Below are 21,618 nucleotides of genomic sequence, written 5' to 3' on the forward strand. Positions count from 1 at the left end.
AATTTAAAATAGAGAATAAATGAATATAAAACGCAGTCTAATTCTAGGGGTGGGCAACTGAAGATACTTTGCCAAGGTGAAAATAACCGACGCCTGTCTGATTGTGTCCAAATACCCAGTTGGTGTACATCCAGTTCTGACGTTTTAGAATAAACACTCCTTAGGGATTAGGAAATACTTTTCTAGGAAATGTCCATCCGTCCGGAGAGCCCAGATTAGCAACGTCAGAAGAAATCATTATGCCCATAGGTTAAAAGCAGCATGGTCTAGTGGAAAGAGCACAGGCCTGGAGGTCAGAAGATCTGTGTTCTCATCCCACTTGCCTGCCGTGCGACCTTGTGAAAGTCACTTTACGGCTCTGTGCCTCAGTGACCTCTCCTGTAAAGTGGGAATTAAAACTCTGAACCCCTCGGGGGAAATGGGCTGTGTCCAACTGATTATCTTGTACCTACCCTAGTGCATAGTACAGTAAGCGCTTAGCAAATACCATTTTAAAGAAAAAGCACGCATTCTACTGCATCAATTACAGGGTTCAGGAGGACTTAATTTTTCCAATTGACATGCCTGATGTGGTCGAAGGATGGGCCAGGGCAAGGAACCCCATGTGGGACAGGGACTGTGTCTGACCTGATTAATTTGTCTCTACCCCAGCGCTTAGAAGAGTGGTAAGCGCTAAACAAATATAAAAGCTTGGCCTAGTGGAAAGAGCCCAGGCCTGGGAATCAGAAGGACCTGGTTTCTAATCCTGCCTCTGCCAGTTGCAAGTCACTTACTAGCCAGGATTTGAACCCATGACTTCTGACTCCAAAGCCTATGCTTTTTCCACTGAGCCACGCTGCTTCTCTGTCAATGGCATTTATCAAGTTCCTACTGTGTTCTGAGCACTGGACTGAGCGCTTCGGAGATAATGATATGACAGATTTGGTAATCTTGGGGTTTTTTTTTTTTGTGTGTAGAATCTATTATAACAGAATCAGCAGACACTACGTTCCCTGCCCAGAACTCTCCTAGAGAAGCTTTCAGTCCTCTGGGCTTGAGATGAGGGAGGAAGTTTGGCGTGGAGGGTTGATCCATGGAGTCAGTGATTCCTGCTTCCCTCCCAAAAGTACCTTGGCCCGAAAGAGGGTGTGTGTGGTAATCTCTTCCTCTTCTCAAGCAGACAGCTTTTCAAATGGCATTGCATTCTGCTAAGCAAAGGGAAAACTGGAAAGGGGAACCATCTCGCTGTACCAGGAAAGAAATAACTGCAGTTTTGAAAGTTCAGTTTCAGTCCTCAAGGCTAAATGCGAAAGACTTGGGGCGATTAAAATCAGCAGTGTGGCTGAGAAGCAGCGTGGCTCAGTGGAAAGAGCCCGGGTTAAGGAGTCAGAGGTCATGGGTTCAAATCCCGGCTCTGCCAGTTGTCAGCTGTGTGACTTTGGGCAAGTCACTTCACTTCTCTGGGCCTCAGTTACCTCATCTGTAAAATGGGGATGAAGACTGTGAGCCCCCCGTGGGACAATCTGATCACCTTGTAACCTCCCCAGCACTTAGAACAGTGCTTTGCACATAGTAAGAGCTTAATAAATGCCATCATTATTATTATTATCATTACTGAGTTTTTGGGAATAGTAGTCTCCGTGATAATAGTAATATATTAACAGAAGGGAACATGGTGTTATTTCATTCTGGCTCGGCAGATCTTGGCTCATCCACAAACCTGAGGACTGCCTTCCCGTGCGCTCAGTGTGGAAAGATCATTCGGTGGTCTTCTCAGCCCCATCTTAAGAGCCGCTATCATCCGTATCGTCAGTTTTAATTACAAAAAAGAAGTGCAAATGTGAGAAAAGTTCCCTGGGGGAATCCCCACGGTAGCCTGGGGTGGATTCTGGTGACTTCCTTGGGAGGTTTAGACAGTTGATCCAAGCCCTCTTGGACGAACGTCATTAAAAGTGTTGGCGCGGGAGAGGGAAAGTCATGGCGCTCCTCGGGTGGAATATCTAGAACAACAGCAGGAAAAGGATTGTGTTCTCTGGAAGAGGAAAAAGCCTGGTCATTTCATCCTCCCTCTGAGGGTTATCACTTTAGAACACGCTTGTAGCAGCGTGACTTAGTGGAAAGAGCACAAGCTTGGGAGTCAGAAGTCGTGGGTTCTAATCCCGGCTCCGCCACTTATCAGCTGCGTGATTTTGGGCGAACCACTTAACTTCTCTGAGCCTCAGTTACCTCATCTGTAAAATGGGGATGAAGACTGTGAGCCCCACGTGGGACAATCTGATTACCTTGTATCTCCCCAAGCGCTTAGAACAGTTCTTGGCACATAGTAAGTTCTTAACAAATACCATTATTATTATCTTATGTATCCAGGATTCTCTGTTCTTGTGAGCTAGTAGAATGTGTGTGTGTGTGTGTGTGTGTGTGTGTGTGTGTGTGTGTTTGTGTACACACAAAATCAGCATGGCCTAGTGGATAGGGCACAGGCCTGGGAGTGAGAAGGACCTGGGTTCTAATCCCGGCTCTGCCAATTGTCCGCTGTGGGACCTTGAGCAAGTCACTTCACTTCTCTGGGCCTCAGTTTCCTCCTCTGTAAATTGAGACCGTGAACACCCATGGGGGACAGGACTATGTCCAAATCAATTTGCATGTAATAATAATAATAATGGCATTTATTAAGCGCTTACTATGTGCATAGCACTGTTCTAAGTGCTGGGGAGGTTACAAGGTGATCAGGTTGTCCCATGGGGGGCTCAAAGTCTTAATCCCCATTTTACAGATGAGGTAACTGAGGCACAGAGAAGCGAAGTGACTTGCCCAAAATCACACAGCTGACAACTGGCAGAGCCAGAATTTGAACCCGTGACCTCTGACTCCAAAGCCCGGGCTCTTTCCACTGAGCCACGCTGCTTCTCCACCCCAGAGCTTAGCACAATATCTGGCACGTAGTGAGCACTTAACAAATGCCATGGTGATTATATTCTGCCCACACGTAATACACACCCATGCCACATCTATTCCATTTGGGTATGTGTATGTGTTATACATCCATATTCAGAAAATAGGAGCAGATTGCTAGCGATGCACTCTCACTTCCTCCTGGGTATATTTTGGAGTCGAAATCCCTAGAGAAGCGAAACCAATGGTGGGTTGACAGGGATCAAATTTGCTGAAGTGGTCAGTTCAGCAGTTGACTATTTGTGGATAATCTCCGCAGTGTCGGGGGAGGATTCCTCACGGGAACACAGAACAAGGGCCGGAAGACTATTCGTGGCCCAGGGGAGCTCCATAGACCCCACTGGCCGTTCATTTGATCATATCTATTGAGCGCTTACTGTGTGCAGACCACTGAACTAGTAATTATGGTAATTGTTCATTCATTTATTCATTCAACCGTATTTATTGAGCGCTTCTAGACTGTGAGCCTGTTATTGGGTAGGAACCGTCTCTATATGTTGCCGATTTGTACTTCCCAGGTGCTCAGTGCAGTGCTCTGCACACAGTTAGCACTCAATAAATATGAATGAATGAATGAATGAGCGCTTACTGTGTGCAGAGCACTGTACTAATAATTATGGTACTTGATCATTCATTCATTCATTCAATCGTATTTATTGAGTGCTTACTGTGTGCAGAGCACTCTACTAAGCGCTTGGAAAGTGCAATTCGGCAGCAGAGACAGTCCCTACCCAACAGCAGGCTCACAGTCTAGAAGAGGGAGGCAGACAACAAAACAAAACAAGCAGACAGGCATCAATAGCATAATAGTTTAGCACTTACTACATGCCAAGCACTGTTCTGAGCACTGTGGTAGACACAAGTTAATCAGGTTGGACCCAATCCCTGTCCCACAGTTTTAATCCCTATTTTGCAGATGCAGGAACTAAGTCCCAGAGAAATGAAGTGACTTGCCCAAGGTCACACAGCAGACACATGGCAAAGTGGAGATTAGAAACCAGGTCCTTCTAACTACCAGGCCTTACTCTACTAAGTGCTTGGGAGAAGCAGCGTGGCTCACTGGAAAGAGCACGGGCTTTGGAGTCAGAGGTCATGGGTTCAAATCCTGGCTTCACCAATTGTCGGCTGTATGACTTTGGGCAAGTCACTTAACTTCTCTGTGCCTCAGTTACCTCATCTGTAAAATGGGGGTTAAGACTGTGAGCCCCACGTGGGACAACCTGATCACCTTGTAACCTCCCCAGTGCTTAGAACAGTGCTTTGCACATAGTAAGTGCTTAATAAATGCCATCATTATTATTATTATTGGGAGAGTACAATAGTACAATTCACAGACACATTCTCTGCCCAGAGTGACCTTACAGTCTAGAGGCAAGTATACAATCTAGACTATACCTACAGGATGATAATAATAATAAATTTGTATTTGTATTTGTAAAAATGTATTTGTTAAGTGCTTACTATGTGCCAAGCACTGTACTAAGCGCTGGGATGGATACAAGCCAATCGAGTTGGACACAATCCCTTGTCTCCCTCTTCAAAGCCTTATGGAAGGCACATCTCCACCAAGGGGCCTTCCCTGACTTACCCCTCCGTTCCTCTTCTTCCACTCCCTTCTGCGTTGCCCTGACTTGCTCCCTTCATTCATCCCCTTTATTCATATACAGCACCTGTATATATGTCTGTACAGATTTATTACTCAATTTATTTTACTTGTACATATTTACTATTCTATTTATTTTATTTTGTTAGTATATTTTGTTTTGTTGCCTGTCTCCCCCTTCTAGACTGTGAGCCCGTTGTTGGGAAGGGACCGTCTCTATATGTTGCCAACTTGTACTTCCCAAGTGCTTAGTACAGTGCTCTGCAAAAGTAAGCACTCAATAAATATGATTGAATGAATGAATAAGCCCGGTCTCTATATGTTGCCAACTTGTACTTCCCAAGCGCTTAGTACAGTGCTCTGCACACAGTAAGTGCTCAATAAATACGATTGAATGAATGAATGAATGAATGAGGACTCACAGTCTTAATCCCCATTTTACAGATGAGGGAAATAAGGCACAGAGAAGTTAAATGACTTGCCCAGGGACACACAGCAGACAAGTGGCGGAGCTGGGATTAGAACTCATGACCTTCCGACCCCCAGGCCCGTGCTCTAGCCACCAGGCCTTGCGTACATCTGGGCTAGGTTCCCAAGGACCAGTGCTGCGTCAGTGGGATCTAAAAGTGACACCGTTGCCCACGACATGGCTGATGGTTACCATCAGTCAGTTGTATTTATTGTGCACTTACTGTGTGCAGAACACTGTGCTAAGCTCTTGGGAGAATACAATAGAACAATATCCGTAATTTATTTATTTGTATCAATATCTGTCTCCCCGCCTCTTTATGTAAGCTAGTTGTGGGCAGGGAATGTGTGTGTTTATTGTTGTATTGTACTCTCCCAAGTGCTTAGTACAGTGCTCTGCACATAGTAAGCGCTCAATAAATGTGAATGAATGAATGAATGAACAGACGCATTACCTGCCCACAATGAGCTTACAGTCTAGAGGACAGGAGTTAGAGATGCTAGGCGAGTTCATTCTTGTCCCATTCATTCAATCATATTTATTGAGTGCTTACTGTGTGCCGAGCACTGTACTAAGCGCTTGGGAAGTACAAGTTGGCAACAGATAGAGACGGTCCCTACCCAGCAATGGGCTCACAGTCTAGAAGGGGGAGACAGATAACAAAACAAAACACGTGGACAAGTGTCATCAAAATAATATCGTCCCCGCTCACACCACCCTTCTCTCGGCCCCACAGTCCTTACATCCATATCTGGAATTTATTTATTTATTTCTATTAATGTCTATCTCCCCTCTCTAGGACGTGTACTCAATTGTGGGTAGGGAATGTGACTGACTACCAACTCTTTTCTACTGTACTCTTCCGAGTACTTGGTATAATTACACTGTACTCGCCCAAGCACTTAGTACAGTGCCCTACACAGAGGAAGCACTCATTAAATGCAATTGACTGACTGACTCTGTGCACCATAAGATCTCAATAAATATGACCGATTGATTGACTGATTGATGTCCAAAGCCCGTTCTCTTTAGGAAAGCAGCGTGGCTTAGTGGAAAGAGCCCGGGCTTGGGAGTCAGAGATCGTGGGTTCTAATCCCGGCTCCGCCACTTATCAGCTGTGTGACTTTGGGCAAGTCACTTCTCTGTGCCTCAGTTACCTCATCTGTAAAATGGGGATTAAGACTGTGAGCCCCACGTGGGACAACCTGATAACCTTGTATCTACCCCAGTGCTTAGAACAGTGCTTGGCACTTAGTAAGCATTTAACAAATACCATTATTATTATTATTTTCTTCTGCACTCTGTATCTGTACCTCTTCCGTGAAGTCTTTTTTTTTTTTGATGGCATTTATTAAGCGCTTACTATGTGCAAAGCACTGTTCTAAGCGCTGGGGAGGTTACAAGGTGATCAGGTTGTCCCACGGGGGCCTAACAGTCTTAATCCCCATTTTACAGATGAGGGAACTGTGACACAGAGAAGTGAAGTGACTTGCCCAAAGTCACACAGCTGACAATTGGCAGAGCCGGGATATGAACCCACGACCTCTGGCTCCAAAGCCTGTGCTCTTTCCACTGAGCCATGCTGCTTCTTTCCTAACTCCATCTGCCTCTGTTTTCATAGATTCTGTAGCCTCAGTCTGGGGAGACATAGATGACTCTCACAGGGACCAGCTGTGCTGTTTGAGTTTGGGGGAGATGGGGAGTGAGGATTTTAAAACCGCTGCCCGGGACCTGGGGCTAAGGAAGACAGGCCCTGCTGGACACCCCTCAACAAGCCAAGCCCCTAATACACACAACACGGCCCCGTAACAGCTTACGGCAACATCGCCTAGTGGATAGAGCAGGGGCCTGGGAATCGGAAGGACCTGGGTTCTAATCCCGGCTCTGCCACTTGTCTTCCATGTGTCCCCGGGCAAGTCACTTCACTTCTCTGTGCCTCAGTTCCCTCATCTGTAAAATGGGGATTGAGACTGTGAGCCCCATGTAGGAGAGGGACTGTGTCCAACTTGATTAGCTTTTATCTACCCAGCCCTTAGTACATCATCAATCGTATTTATTGAGCGCTTACTATGTGCAGAGCACTGTACTAAGCGCTTGGGAAGTACAAATTGGCAACATATAGAGACAGTCCCTACCCAACAGTGGGCTCACAGTCTAAAAGTACAGTGCCTGGCACATAGTAAGCGCTTAACAAATACCAAAAAAAGCCCCAAAACACAAAAGTTTGGGACAGCTGGGCTGAGTCCTGACCATTGCTGCCGGTAGATAATAATAATAATAACGATATTGGTATAATAATAATAATAATGTTGGTATTTGTCTCCCCCTTTTAGACTGTGAGCCCACTGTTGGGTAGGGACTGTCTCTATATGTTGCCAACTTGTACTTCCCAAGCGCTTAGTAAAGTGCTCTGCACACAGTAAGTGCTCAATAAATACGACTGATTGATTGATTGATTGATTGATTAAGCGCTTACTATGTGCCAAGCACTGTTCTAAGCGCTGGGGTAGATACAGGGTCATCAGGTTGTCCCACATGGGGCTCAGTCTTATTTCCCATTTTACAGATGAGGGAACTGAGGCCCAGAGAAGTTATAATGGTGGATGGAGGGGGAGAGCGAGAAGTGGTCAACATAAGCAGCCAGCTGGGATTTGTTCCAGTCCCCAGAAGGCCACATATTCAATCCCCGAACCTTCAGGACTTCTGGAGGATTGTCTTGTTCTCTCCCAGGCGCTTAGTACAGTGCTGTGTGCACAGTAAGTGCTCAATAAACAAGATCAACTGACTGGCTGACTGAGGGTCTGAGGTGATTGAGTTGCCTTCAGCTAGCAGAAAACTTTTTTTTCAGGGTATTTGTTAAACGCTTACAATATGCCAGGCACTGTTTTTAACCTCTGGGGTAGACACAAGGTAATTGGGTTGGACACAGTCCCTGTCCCACATGGGGCTCACAGTCTTAATCCCCATTTTACAGATGAGGAAACTGAGGCCCCGAGAAGTGAAGTGACTTGCCCAACTTCACACAACGGACAACTGCCGGTACCGGGATTAGAACCCAGGTCCTTCTGACACCCAACCCTGTGCTCTAGCCACTGGGCCATGCTGCTAAAATCAGTGGTCTTGTTCTAAATCAGACAGGAAACATCAGCCTCTTGGAATAAGGCCAATGTTGAGGAAGATGAGATCTGGAATTTCCAGAAAGGAAAAAAACTCTGAATTATAATCTCCTCCATCCTTCACTGGGTTTCTCTCTCTGAAAATCTTCCAACAGGGGGGCCAAGTGACTTAATGACTGAGCCTCAGACTGTGGATCAATCCACCTGGTTTTTAAGCCTTTTGTGGGCAGGGAACACATCTGTTTATTGTTATTTTGTACTCTCCCGTGCACTTAGGACAGTGATCTGCACACGGTAAATGCTCAATAAATGCAATTGATTGAATGAATGAATGAATTCTAGAATCTTTAGCGAAGCAGCGTGGATCTGAGAGCCAGAGGACCTGGGTTCTAATCCTAATGCTGCCCCTTGCCTGCTGTGTGACCTTGGGCAAGTCACGTCTCTTTGCCCCAGTTTCCTCATCTGTAAAAGGGCTCATCAATACCTGTTGTTCCTCCAACTTTGATTGTGAGTTCCATGTGGGACGGGAATACGATCATCCCGAATCTACCCCGGGAGAAGTGACCCCGAGGAAAGGTCAAGAATTCCAATGAGGATAAGATGATTTTCCTCAGGCCTACGGAACCAATTTCCTTAATTCTAGGCAGGTGATTGCCCTTAGGTAGGGACACTGATGAACTTTTCCCCTCGTGGCTGAAGACACTTGTGTTTGGGAGTCTTTGTTTCAGTTTAATTTGCATTGCTAGATTTCCAACCCCGAGTCTTCTTTCTGGGAAAGAGCTGCTAATCCTTTCACGGGGAAACAGTGCTAAACTAGCACATATATGTCTAGACAGTGGTCCTGCAAATTTGTTAAGCATTTATTATGTGTCAAGCACTTTTCTAAGCGCTGGGGTTGAGACATGTTCATCAGGTGGGAATCCTGATAGGAGTTCATCAGGTATTTTAAAACCAAAGCAATTCTCAGATCCTAAGGCTGTCTTGTGTATTGAACTAAGAAGCAGCATGACTTCAAGGAAGGAGCCTGAGATTGGGGGTAAGGGGACCTGGGTTCTAGTACTGGCTGGGCTACTTGCCTGTTGTGTGATTTTGGGCAAGTTACTTCTTTGGGTCACAGTTTCCTCATCTATAAAACTGATTTAGTACCTGTTCTTCCAACCCTCTTTGACTGCAAGCCCCATATGGGACAGAGACAGCATCCCTGTCTACTCAGTCTACCTAGTGCTTAGTACAGTGCCTGGCTCAGAGTGTCTAAAAATGCAGTTGTTATTTAGAAGATGTCACTTATGGTTTTTTTGTTTTGTTTTATGGTATTTGTTAAGCACTTAATATATGCCAAGCATTGTATTAAGTGCTGAAGTAGATACAAGTTAAGCAGGAGGGGCACACGGAGCTCTCAGTCTTAAACCTCATTTTACGAATGAGGGAACTGAGGCCCGTAGAAGTTTAGTCACTCGCCCAAGGTCACACAGCAACAGACAATGGTAATAATAATGATGGCATTTATTAAGCACTTACTATGTACAAAGCACTGTTCTAAGCACTGGGGAAGTTACAGGGTGATCAGGTTGTCCCATGGGGGGCTCACAGTCTTACTCCCCATTTTACAGATGAGGTCACTGAGGCACAGAGAAGTGAAGTGACTTGCCCAAAGTCACACAGCTGACAAGTGGCAGAGCCAGGATTTGAACCTAGGTCTTTCTGACTCCTAGACCATGCTGTTTCTCTGTCAGCGAAATTCAACCATGGATGTGTGTGTGTTTGTGTGACTAAAAAGGCAAGTAGTGGGCCTCCCAGTTCCGGCCTCATCGTGCTCGCACAGAGCCCGTCCCCCGTTGTGTTTTTGTGTTTGTTGCTTGCAGTCTTTGTGTTCTTTTTTGTAGTATTTAAGCTTTTACACGAGAATCAGCGTTGCTCAGTGGAAAGAGCACGGGCTTTGGAGTCAGAGGTCATGGGTTCAAATCCCTGTTCTGCCAGTTGTCAGCTGTGTGACTTTAGGCAGGTCACTTCACTTCTCTGGGCCTCAGTTACCTCATCTGTAAAATGGAGATTAAGACTGTGAGCCCCCTGTGGGACAACCTGATCACCTTCTAACCTCCCCAGTGCTTAGAACAGTGCTTTGCACATAGTAAGCGCTTAATAAGTGCCATTATTATTATTGTTATTTTACTATGTGTCAAGCACTGTTCTAAATTCTGGGGTAGGTGCAAATTGATTAGGTCAGACACTCCCTTTCCTGCATGGGGTTTATAGTCTAAGAGGGAGGGAGATTAGGTATTTCCTCCCCATTTTACAGTTGGGGAAACTAAGGCAAAGAAAAGTGAACTGACTTGCCCAAGGTCACACAGAAAACAGTTGGCAGACCCAGGATTAGAACCCAGGTCCCCTGCCTCCAAGGCCTGTGTTTTTTCTACTATTCAGTCAGTCTGTCAATCCTATTTATTGAGTGCTTACTATGTGCAGAAGAATGTGCTAAGCTCTTGGGAGAGTACAATAGAAAAATAAACAGACACATTCTCTACCCACAGCAAGTTCACAGGACCCCTTAGCTTCCTTGTTTCACTATTCTTACGCAGTTTCTGCTCCAGGAGAGTCATCTTTGCCTCTAAAGGGCCAGAGGATACCATCAGGGTGAGACTTTTAAGTCTCTGTTCCCTGCTTTCTGGACTGAGAGACTTTAGGTGAGCCTAAATTCAGTGAAAAGAATCCAAGCTTCAACCAATCAATCCATCCACTAATGATATTTATTGAGCGCTTACTCTATGAAAGAGCACTGTACTAAGCACTCGAGAGGGTACATTATAACCATGTTAGTAGACACATTCCCTTCCCACAAGGAACTTGCAGTCTAGAGGGGGAAACAGATATTACTATAAAGAAATAAATTACCGATATGTACGCAAACACTGTAGGGCTGAAGGAAGGGTGAATAAAGGGTGCAAATCCTAGTGCAATTTCAGTCTGTCAATTGTATTTATTGAGCACTTACTGTGTGCAGAGCACTGTACTAAGCACTTGGGAGAGTACACTACAACAATAGAGCAGACACATTCCCTGCTCACAGCGAGCCTTATAGTATAGAAGAGGAGGCAGACATTAATATAAATAGATAAATGACAGATATGGACAAGCGCTGTGGGGCTGGGAAGGGGGGATGAATAAAGGGAGTAAGTCAGGGCAATGCAGAAGGGAGTGGGAGAAGAGGGCTTAGTCAGGGAAGGCGTGTTGGAGGAGATGGGCCTTTACTGAGACTTTGAAGTTGGAGGAGAATTATTGTCTGTCGGATATGAAGAGGGAGGGCGTTCCAGGCCAGAGGCAGGATGTGGGTGAGAGGTGGGTGGTGAGATAGATGAGATCAAGGTACAGTGAGAAGGTTAACATCAGAGGAAGAAAGTGTGCGGGCTGGGTGGTAACAGAAGAGTAGCAAGGTGAGGTAGGAGGGGGCAAGGTGATTGAGCGCTTTAAAGCTGAATTTCAGATACCCATTTATTAGGAGCCAGCTAACTGTTTATGCGGCAGGGCCCCTAGCCACTTGAATCTGCCTCTAACAGCCCAACATTCTCAACCAACTTGTCAAGGGGCACGTCTTTGAACAACTGGCAAGTTCTGTGGAGAAACTGGAATAGTTGTTAAGCAGCAGCTCCTCAGGCAGCCGAACGCATTGATTCAGAAAGCCACCTGGTTGGTACCTAGCCAAAGATGGTCTGATTCCAAATGATTGGAAGCCCTTTGATTAGCCCAAGACTCCGCTGGTTGCCCAGCCCAGATGGTCCGGGGCACCTACCCTTTTTTATGGTATCTGTTAAGTACTTACTAGGTGCCAGGCACTCTTCTAAATGTTGGGGTAGACACAAGAGAATTGGATTGGACACAGTCCCTGTCCCACATGGGGCACACAATCTCATTCCCCCTCCCCATCCCCTCCACCTTACCTCCTTCCCCTCCCCACAGCACCTATATATATGTATATATGTTTGTACATATTTATTATTCAATTTATTTTACTTGTACATATTTATTCTATTTATTTTATTTTGTTAATATGTTTTGTTGTCTGTCTCCCCCTTCTAGACTGTGAACCCACTGTTGGGTAGGGACCGTCTCTATATGTTGCCAACTTGTACTTCCCAAGTGCTTAGTACAGTGCTCTGCACACAGTAAGCACTCAATAAATATGATTGAATGAATGAATGAATGAATTTTACAGATAAGGGAACTGAGGCCTAGAGAAGTGAAGTGATTTGCCCAAGGTCACACAGCAGACAAGTGGGATTAGAACCCAGGTCCTTCTGACTCCCAGGCTCTTGCTCTATCCATTAGGCCACACTGCTTCTGGTCTGGAAACGTCAGGGGACTGGGTTACATTTGTGGAGTTGCTCTTCTGAGGAGGGGAAGGAGAGATACAAGTAGTAGCAGGAGTAATGATGTGCAAAGCACTGCACTGAGCACTAGGAAAGAACTAGACGGAATCCCTGACCCTCTAGGGGCTCATGATCCGTGGTCAAATCCGAAGTCAAGAGGGCCCTGAATCCCTTATTCAATGAGTTAAATAGTAGAAGATCTGGATTTCCTTGGCAGAGACTATTGGATTTTGCATACAGCACTGGACTCATTGATGAATTCATGTGAATTATGATGTCAGGGAATGGAGGACTTCAGAAGGTCAAACAGGGAGGATTTTTACTGTTGCGCTCCGAATGTAGCTTCTCAATCAGTCACTCAAAGTATGTCTTGAGCATTTACAGGCAGCAGAGCACTGTACTAAGTGCTTGGAAGAAGTCAGTACAGCAGAGTTGGTTGCCCTGTTCCCTGACCACAGAAACCTTACAGTCTAGAGGGGAAGGCAGACATTAATAGAAATAAAGGTTTTGTAATTTATGTTTTATAGTTATGTACATAAATGCTGCGGGGCTTAGGGTGGAGCATATACCAAATGCCCAAACATCTGGAGAGCACTAGAGTTCTAGTTTCCTTTTCACTTCATTAATTCATTCATTCAATCATATTTATTGAACAGTGTTTACTGTGGGCAAAACACTGTACTAAGACCTTAGGTGAGTAAAATATAACAATAAAAAGACACAATCCCAACCCTCAGTGAGTTTATAGTCTACAGTGGAAGACAAACATTGATATATATTTAGTTTTGTCGTCTGTCTCCCCCTTCTAGACTGTGAGCCTGTTGTAGGGTACGGACCGTCTCTATATGTTGCCAACTTGCATTTCCCAAGTGCTTAGTACAGTGCTCTAGTGCTCAATAAATACGATTGAATGAATGAAATGGAAATAAGTGCTTTGGGGCTGGGAGGGGGGATGGATAAAGGGAGTCAGTCAGGGTGATGCAGAAGGGAGTGGGGGCAGAGGAAAAGGGGGGCTAAGTCAGAAAGTCCTCTTGGAGGAGATGGGCCTTCAATAAGTCTTCGAAGCGGAGGAGTGTAATTGTCTATCACGGGGCACTGTTAGAGACTTGGCTTGTCATCTGAGATGTAAGGCTAGTTGATTTCCCCGAGTTGATCTGAGAGTGACTTTACCCCAGTCCTGAGCACACTGTCAAAGCAGTGTGGACTAGTGGAAAGAGCACGGGCCTCGGAGTCAGAGGACCTGGGCTTTAATCTTGGTTCAGCCACTTGCCGGCTCTGTGACCTTGGGCCAGTTGCTTAACTACTTGGTGCCTCAGTTTCCTCAGACGTAAAGTGCGTATCGAACACCTGTTCTCCCTCCTACTTCGGCTGTGAACATCAGGTGGGACAGGGGCTGTGTCCAATCTGATTAACTTGTATCTACTTGTATCTAGACTGTACGCTTATTGTTCTAGACTGTAAGATCCTTGTGGGCAGGGAACACACCTACCAGCATGGCCTAGTGGATAGAGCATGGGCCTGAGAGTCAGAAGGACCTGGATTCTAAACCCGGCTCTTTCTCGTGTCTGCTGTGTGACCTTGGGGAAGTCACTTCACTTCTCTGGGCCTCAGTTACCTCTTCTGTCAATTGGGGATTGAGACTGTGAGCCCCACATGGGACAGAGACTGAGTCCAACCCGATTTGCTTGTATCCACCCTGATGCGTAGAACAGTGCTTGGCACATAGTAAATGCTTAACAAATACCCTGAAAAACCCTTTGTTATATTATATTCTCCCAAGCATTTAGTATAGTACTCTGCAAACAGTAAGTGCTTAATAAACATGATAGATTGATTGATTTATACCAGTGCTTAGAACAGTGCTTGGCACATAGTAAGTGCTTAACAAATACCGTGAAGAACCCTTTGTTATATTATACTCTCCCAAGCACATAGTACAGTGCTCTGCAAACAGTAAGTGCTTAATAAACATGATTGATCTACCCCAGTGCTTAGAACGGTGCTTGACACATAGTACGTGCTTAATTAATGCCATTAGAAATGTCATTAGCGAACAAATATCATTATTTTTGTTGTTACTATTATTATTATTATCATTATTTGTTTTACTTGCTTCAGTGGAACCGGTAACCAAAATGGAGGGAATCAGCAGATTTGTTTATTGCAGTGATTTTGGCCAAAGAGCAGCATGACCTGGTGGATAGAGCACGGGCTTGGGAGTCAGAAGGACCTGGGTTCTAATCCCAGCTCCACCATTTATCTGCTGGGTGACTTTGGGCAACTCATTTCACTTCTCTGGGCCTCAGTTCCCTCTTCTGTAAAATGGGGATTATGACTTTGATCCCCATGTGGGACAAGGGGTGGGGAAGCAGCATGGCTCAGTGTAAAGAGCACGGGCTTTGGAGTCAGAGGTCAGGGGTTCAAATCCCAGCTCTGCCAATTGTCAGCCGTGTGACTTTGGGTAAGTCACTTAACTTCTCTGTGCCTCCGTTACTTCATCTGTAATATGGGGATTAAGACTGTGAGCCCCCTGTGGGACAACCTGATTACCTTGTAACCTCCCCAGCACTTAGAACAGTGCTATGCACATAGTAAGTGATTAATAAATGCCATTATTATTATTATTATTATTATTATAAGCTGGTATCTACAAGATAATATAATATTATTATTATAAGATGGTATCTTCTTGCACCAGCAAGAAGAACAGTGCCTGGTGCACTGCTTAACAAACACCATTAAAAAAAAAGAACACGTCTTTGTCTTTTTGGTTGATGGGCTGGTTTTTTCATATTACTAATGTTCTGTTGGAAGCAATTTCACCCCTCCCCATCCTATACCAACCTCTTGCCCTCCGGAAAACAAGATTTCATAAGGTTTATTCCTTGTTCGCAGCTATCGGAGTAGGAGAAGACTGGCCTGTGCTAGAATGAGTTCATGGAAGTTCAGAAGATGATAAAGCCAGTACCATTCACAAGGAAGGTCTGGCATCAGTTTCCAATGGAAAACTGAGTTTTTCCTGTGAGGAGAGCACAGAAGAGACTTGGTAAAACTCCCTTTAAGATTCTAACTTTTCTAACTTCCCAGTTGAAGTAGCATAATGAAGATTCTGATTTCCCCCGTTTTGAAATTGTTCCTGCTTGAGAGTTGTTTTTTTAATGTGATTGTGGGAAGTAATGCAGTTTGGTTAGCTGCTTTTCCTTGGAGATAACATGGCTGGGTCACGGGGGGCGTGCCCCCTCCATGCCTCTTTGCTGAAATGCCTTGAAGAATTTTCTGTTGCAATAGTTTTAAATGACAAACCTCCCAGCCAGGCTCAGAAAAGTTCCCATCAACCATTGGCAGATGGTAATTGTAAACACCAAAGGTTTAGCATCCTTACTTCTGCTCTGCTTAAAATGAACCAAACATTTCTTCAGTGTGTGACCTGAGGTGAACTTTATTAATAATAATAACAATAATAAATACTGAGAAGCAGTGTGGCTCAGTGGAAAGAGCATGGGCTTTGGAGTCAGAGGTCATGGGTTCAAACCCCGGCTCCACCAATTGTCAGCTGTGTGACTTTGGGCAAGTCACTTAACTTCTCTGTGCCTCAGTTACCTCATCTGTAAAATGGGGATTAAGACTGTGAGCCCCCTGAGGGACAACCTGATCACCTTGTAACCTCCCCAGCGCTTAGGACAATGCTTTGCACATGGTAATAGCTTAATAAATGCCATTAAAATATGTTTTAAGCCCATAGTATGTACCATGTACTGTATTCAGTGCTGGGGTAGATAAAAGATAATCAGGTCAGACACAGTATAAATAAAAGGGAGAATAGGTATTTGATCCTTATTTTACAGATGAGGAAACTGAGGCACAGAGAAGTGAAGTAACTTGCCCCAAGTCACACAGCCAGGATCGTCGTCAATTGTGAATGGTATTTATTGAGCTTTCTGTGTGCAGAACACTGTACTAAACGCTGCTCTCCCTCCCGTTGAGATATGCCCACGACAAGTTTAAAGTCTAGAAAGACATTAATATCAATAAGTAATTCACAATATATAAGGTATAGATATGTATATAAGTGCTGTGGGGCTGAGAGTGTCGTGAGCATAGCCTACTGGATAGAACATAGGCCTGGGTCCTAATCCTGGCTCCACCCCATTTCTGCTGTATAATAATAATAATGATGGCATTTATTAAGCACTTACTATGTGCAAAGCACTGTTCTGACCTTGGGCAAGTCACTTCACTTCTTTATGCCTCAATTCCTTCATCTGTAAAATGTGAGCCCCATATGGGACCATGTCCAACTCGATTTGCTTGTGTCCGCCCAACTAAACTAATACCACGTAACCAATACCGCAGTCATTATCAAATCCTGGGGTTTGAACTCAGGTAATAATAATAATAATAATGATGGCATTTATTAAGCGCTTACTATGTGCAAATGATGATGGCATTTGTTAAGCGCTTACTATGTGCAAAGCACTGTTCTAAGTGCTGGGGGGGAGGGGATACAAGGTGATCAGGTTGTCCCACGTGGGGCTCACAGTCTTCATCCCCATTTTACAGATGAGGGAACTGAGGCACAGAGAAGTTAAGTGACTTGCCCAAGGTCACACAGCTGACAAGTGGCGGAGCCGGGATTTGAACCCATGACCTCTGACTTGAAAGTCCGTGCTCTTTTCCACTGAGCCATGCTGCTTCTCAACAGGTCTCTCGACTCCTAGGGCCGTGCTCTTTCCACTAGCCCACGCTGCTCGGCTGTTTTCCTCTCACCTAGCTCTCTCCATCTTCAGAACATTGAGGCCCAATTAGTTACCTTCACCCTCATCTTCTAACCTAAATGCCCTCTGCAACAACCAGAGAGTTCTGGCTTCATTGTCGTCCTGATAAATGGAAACAAGGGGAAGAAGAGGACTCTCTTCGCCCCGTTGTAGTCTTCCTCGTTGGGTAGCTTTCCATGTGCCTGGCCTCGGAAGCTCTCTTGAGCTCTGGTCTGGGACAGGTCCTCGCAGGCTGGAGAAGCAGTATGATGGTCCTGAAGGCACGTAGGCGTTTGGGCTAGGAAACAGAATGCAGGCTGGCTTGGAAGGTCACGTTTTTGTTGGCTGAATTCCCCTGACTCGCAGAAGAGGAAAACAACACCCTCCCCCAAGCCCCACTCCCCCGGGATATCTCTGAGCAGTATCTGTTCCAACTTGAAAATGGGACTCAGAGCTGCTGGAGAACAGCGCATTTTTCTGTTGGGCGCCTTCTTTTTTCTTTTGATCACTGAGCGCTGTCGTGGATTTCTTGGAGTTATTTGGGAATATTTATCTCTGTCGCTGAGAAGCACTGCGGTCTAGTGAATAAAGCCCGGGCCCGGGAGTTAGAAGGGCCTGAGTTTTAGTCTCGGCCCTTTGTCTTGTCTGCTCTGTGGCCTTAGGCAAGTCTCTTTACTTTTCTGGGCCTCAGTGACCTCATCTGTAAAAAGAGAAGTGGCACGGCTTCTCCCTTCTGGCCTGGGAGCCAGAAGGACCTGGGTTCTAATCCTGGCTCCGCCGTGTGTCTCCTGGGTGAGAAGGACCTGGGTTCTAACCCTGGCCCCGCCACGTGTCTGCTGGGTGATCTTAGACAAGTCAGTTTATTCTCTGGGCCTAAATTACCTCATCTGTAAAATGGGAAAAAGCGTGCAAGCCCCACGTGGGAAAGGGATTGAGTCCAGCCTGATTAACTTGTAGTAATAATAATAATAATGATGGCATTTATTAAGCACTTACTATGTTCAAAGCACTGTTCTAAGGGCTGGGGAGGTTACAAGGTGATCGGGTTGTCCTACGGGGGGCTCACAGTCTTCATCCCCATTTTCCAGATGAGGTAACTGAGGCCCAGTGAAGTGAAGTGACTTGCCCAAAGTCACACAGCTGACAGTTGGCAGAGCCGGGATTTGAACCCATGAGCTTTGACTCCAAAGCCCGGGCTCTTTCCACCGAGCCATGCTGCTTCTCTGAGCCAAGCTTCTTCTCAACTGTCCCCAGCACTTAGAACAACAGTAAGCACTTAACAAGTACATAATAGTGGAGCTTACTACAGTGCCTGGCACGAAGTAAGCACTTAACAAATATCACAATTATTATTATTATTATTACTGAAATGGGGATGAAGACTGAGCCCCATGTGGGATATGGATCATGTCAAACCTGACTAGCTTGTTTCTACTCCAGCACTGAGTACAACACCTTGGCACATAATAAGTGCTTAACAAATACCATTTTTAAAAAAAAAGTGATTTGAGACCCCAGTTATCCCTGCAGGATTGGATCCACCAGAGGACGATTTGGATGAAATGCACCAACAGGATTCACCCTCTTGTTCAAAGTGGATGGTATTACCCTGGGGTGGGACATCTGGGCTGACATGGGTGGAGTAGAGAAGCAGCATGGCCTAGTGGATAGAGTACTTCATTCATTCATTCATTTGTATTTATTGAACGTTTATTGTGTGCAGAGCACTGTACAAAACACTTGGGAAAGTACAGTGGAACAACAAACAGTGAAGTTTCCTGCTCACAACGAACTTACAGTCTAGATGGGGAGAGACAGACATCAATACAAAATAAATAATATAACAGATATGGAAATGAGTGCTTGTGGGGCTGAGAGGGGGACGCAGAGGGAGTGGGAAATGAAGAAAAGCGGGGTTTAGTCTGGGAAGGCCTCTTGGAAGAGATGGGCCTTCAGTAAGGCTCTGAAGAGGGGCAGAGTAATTGTCTTTGGGATTTGAGGAGGGAGGGCGTTCCAGGCCGGAGGCAGGACGTGGGTCAGGGGTCAGCGGCGAGACAGGCGAGATGGCGACGCAGTGAGAAGGTTAGCACTAGAGGAGCAGAGTGTGCGGGCTGGGTTGTGGAAGGAGAGAACCGAGATGAGGTAGGAGGTGGCAAGGTGATGGACTTCTTTAAAGCCAGTGGAAGGAAAGTTTTGTTTGATACGGAGGTAGATGGGCAACCACTGGAGTTTTCTGAGGAGCAGGGTGACGTGTCCTGAACGTTTCTGTAGAACAATGATCCGGACAGCAGAGTGAAGTATGGACTGGAGTAGGGAGAGACAGGAGGCTGGGAGGTCAAGCAGGAGGCTGATGCAGTAATACAGGTGGGTTAGGATGAGTGATTGTAACATGCCTCAGTTACCTCATCTGTAAGATGGGGGTTAAGAGTGTGAGCCCCATGTGGGACAGGGACTGTGTCCAACCTCATTAACTTGCATCCACCCCAGTGCTTAGAACAGTGCTTGGCACATAGTAAGCGCTTAATGAGTATCATCATTATTAATCTCAAGGACGTCTTTGGCCATCCACTCTGCCTCTGGGGAAGTCCTCGGACTCTCTCAAATTTCAGGCTTGAGGTTTCTGGTTCCAGCTCCCTGCCTGGCTTACTGGATGACCTTCAGGATATCACTTCCCCTTTCTCTGCCTCCCTCTGTCAAACGGAGCTGCCCTAATTTGCGGGATTTCCAGGTCTTTGAGGATCTGGAAGATCTGTGCCCTGTTTTTTCTTTCTTTTGTTTTCTTTCTTCTTTTCCTTTCCTTTCCTTTCCTTTCCTTTCCTTTCCTTTCCTTTCCTTTCATTTCCTTTCCTTTCCTTTCCTTTACTTTTATATCTTTCTTTTATATATTATTTTTCTTTCCTTGCTTTGTATAAGGCACTGAACTAAGCACAGGGGAAGAAACAAGCTAATCTGGTTGGACACAATCCCTGTCCCACATGGGGCTCCACAGCCTTAATCCCAACTATACAGATCGGAGAACTGAGGCACCAAGAAGCCAAAAGTTGGCTCACCCAGCAGACAAGTGGTGCAAGCTCATTGTGGGCAAAAGGAATATGTCCTTTTGTTCTTATATTATACTCTCCCAAGCGCTTAGAACAGTGTTCTGCTCACATTAAGTGCTCACTAAATATGATTGACTGGCAGAGGTGGGATTAGAACTCAGGCCTTTCTGACTCCTAAGCTGACTCTATTCACTAGACCACACTGCTTGTCTATTGTTCTTAAAGCAGGGTCACGGGCATAACTCAGAGTCCTTTCCACCCTTTTCTGGTTTTCCTGTGAGAGTCCTTGGGAGTCTAGCAAAGAGATACAAGAATGTCTCATTCTGGCCACTTTGCCCACCCATCCACATGGTCAAATGCGGCCCCCTCCATAGCAGTGTGGCTTAGTGAGTAGAGCACCAGCCTGGAAGTCGGAAGGACCTGGGTTCTAATCCTGGATCCGCCATTTGTCTGCTGTGTGACCTCGGGCAAGTCACTTCACTTCTCTGGACCTCAGTTACCTCATCTGTAAAATGGGGATTAAGACTGTCAGCCCCACGTGGGACAGGGACTGTGTCCAACCCAATCATCTTGTATCTACTTCAGTGCTTAGTACATTGTCTGGCACACTGTAAGTGTTTAACAGATACCACAGTTATTTTTTTTATCATTACTGTGGGTAATAGGAACAGGCTTAATGGGTTTTACCTCCAGTTTATATAAACAATTTTGAAACTGACCCACACTGTAGAAAATATTACAAATAGAACGGAATAGAAATAGAACAGATAGGCAGATGGAGAATAATAATCCGGCAAAAATAGATAAGCAGGACCTGACTTCCCACGCTCTCAGAAGCCTCTTTGGGTACAAAGCAATCAATCAATCAGTGGTGTTCATTGAGTGCTTAATGTGTGCAAGAGCACATTGAACTAAAGCGCTTGGGAGACTAAAATACAACAGATTTGGTTGACATGTTCCCTGCCCATAAGGAGCTGACTAAAGGGGTCAAATAAATATCATAAGTACATGATAATACATACATTCCGGTTAAATAAAGCAGTCCAGGAAGAGAGAATAATGGTAGTTAAGATCTTACTATGAACCAAACTAAGAACTAAGACTTTTAGACTAAGACTTTTAAACTGTGAGCCCACTATTGGGTAGGGACTGTCTCTATATGTTGCCAACTTGTACTTCCCAAGCGCTTAGTACAGTGCTCTGCACACAGTAAACGCTCAATAAATACGATTGATGATGATGATAACTAAGCCCTGGGGTAGATATAAGATAAACAGGGCAGACCCAGGCCCTCTGCCAAACAGGCTTACAATCTAAATAGGAGGGAGAACAGCTATTTGTTC

Source organism: Tachyglossus aculeatus, chromosome 23 (assembly GCF_015852505.1).
Source record: "Tachyglossus aculeatus isolate mTacAcu1 chromosome 23, mTacAcu1.pri, whole genome shotgun sequence".
In the NCBI taxonomy this organism is placed as follows: domain Eukaryota; kingdom Metazoa; phylum Chordata; class Mammalia; order Monotremata; family Tachyglossidae; genus Tachyglossus; species Tachyglossus aculeatus.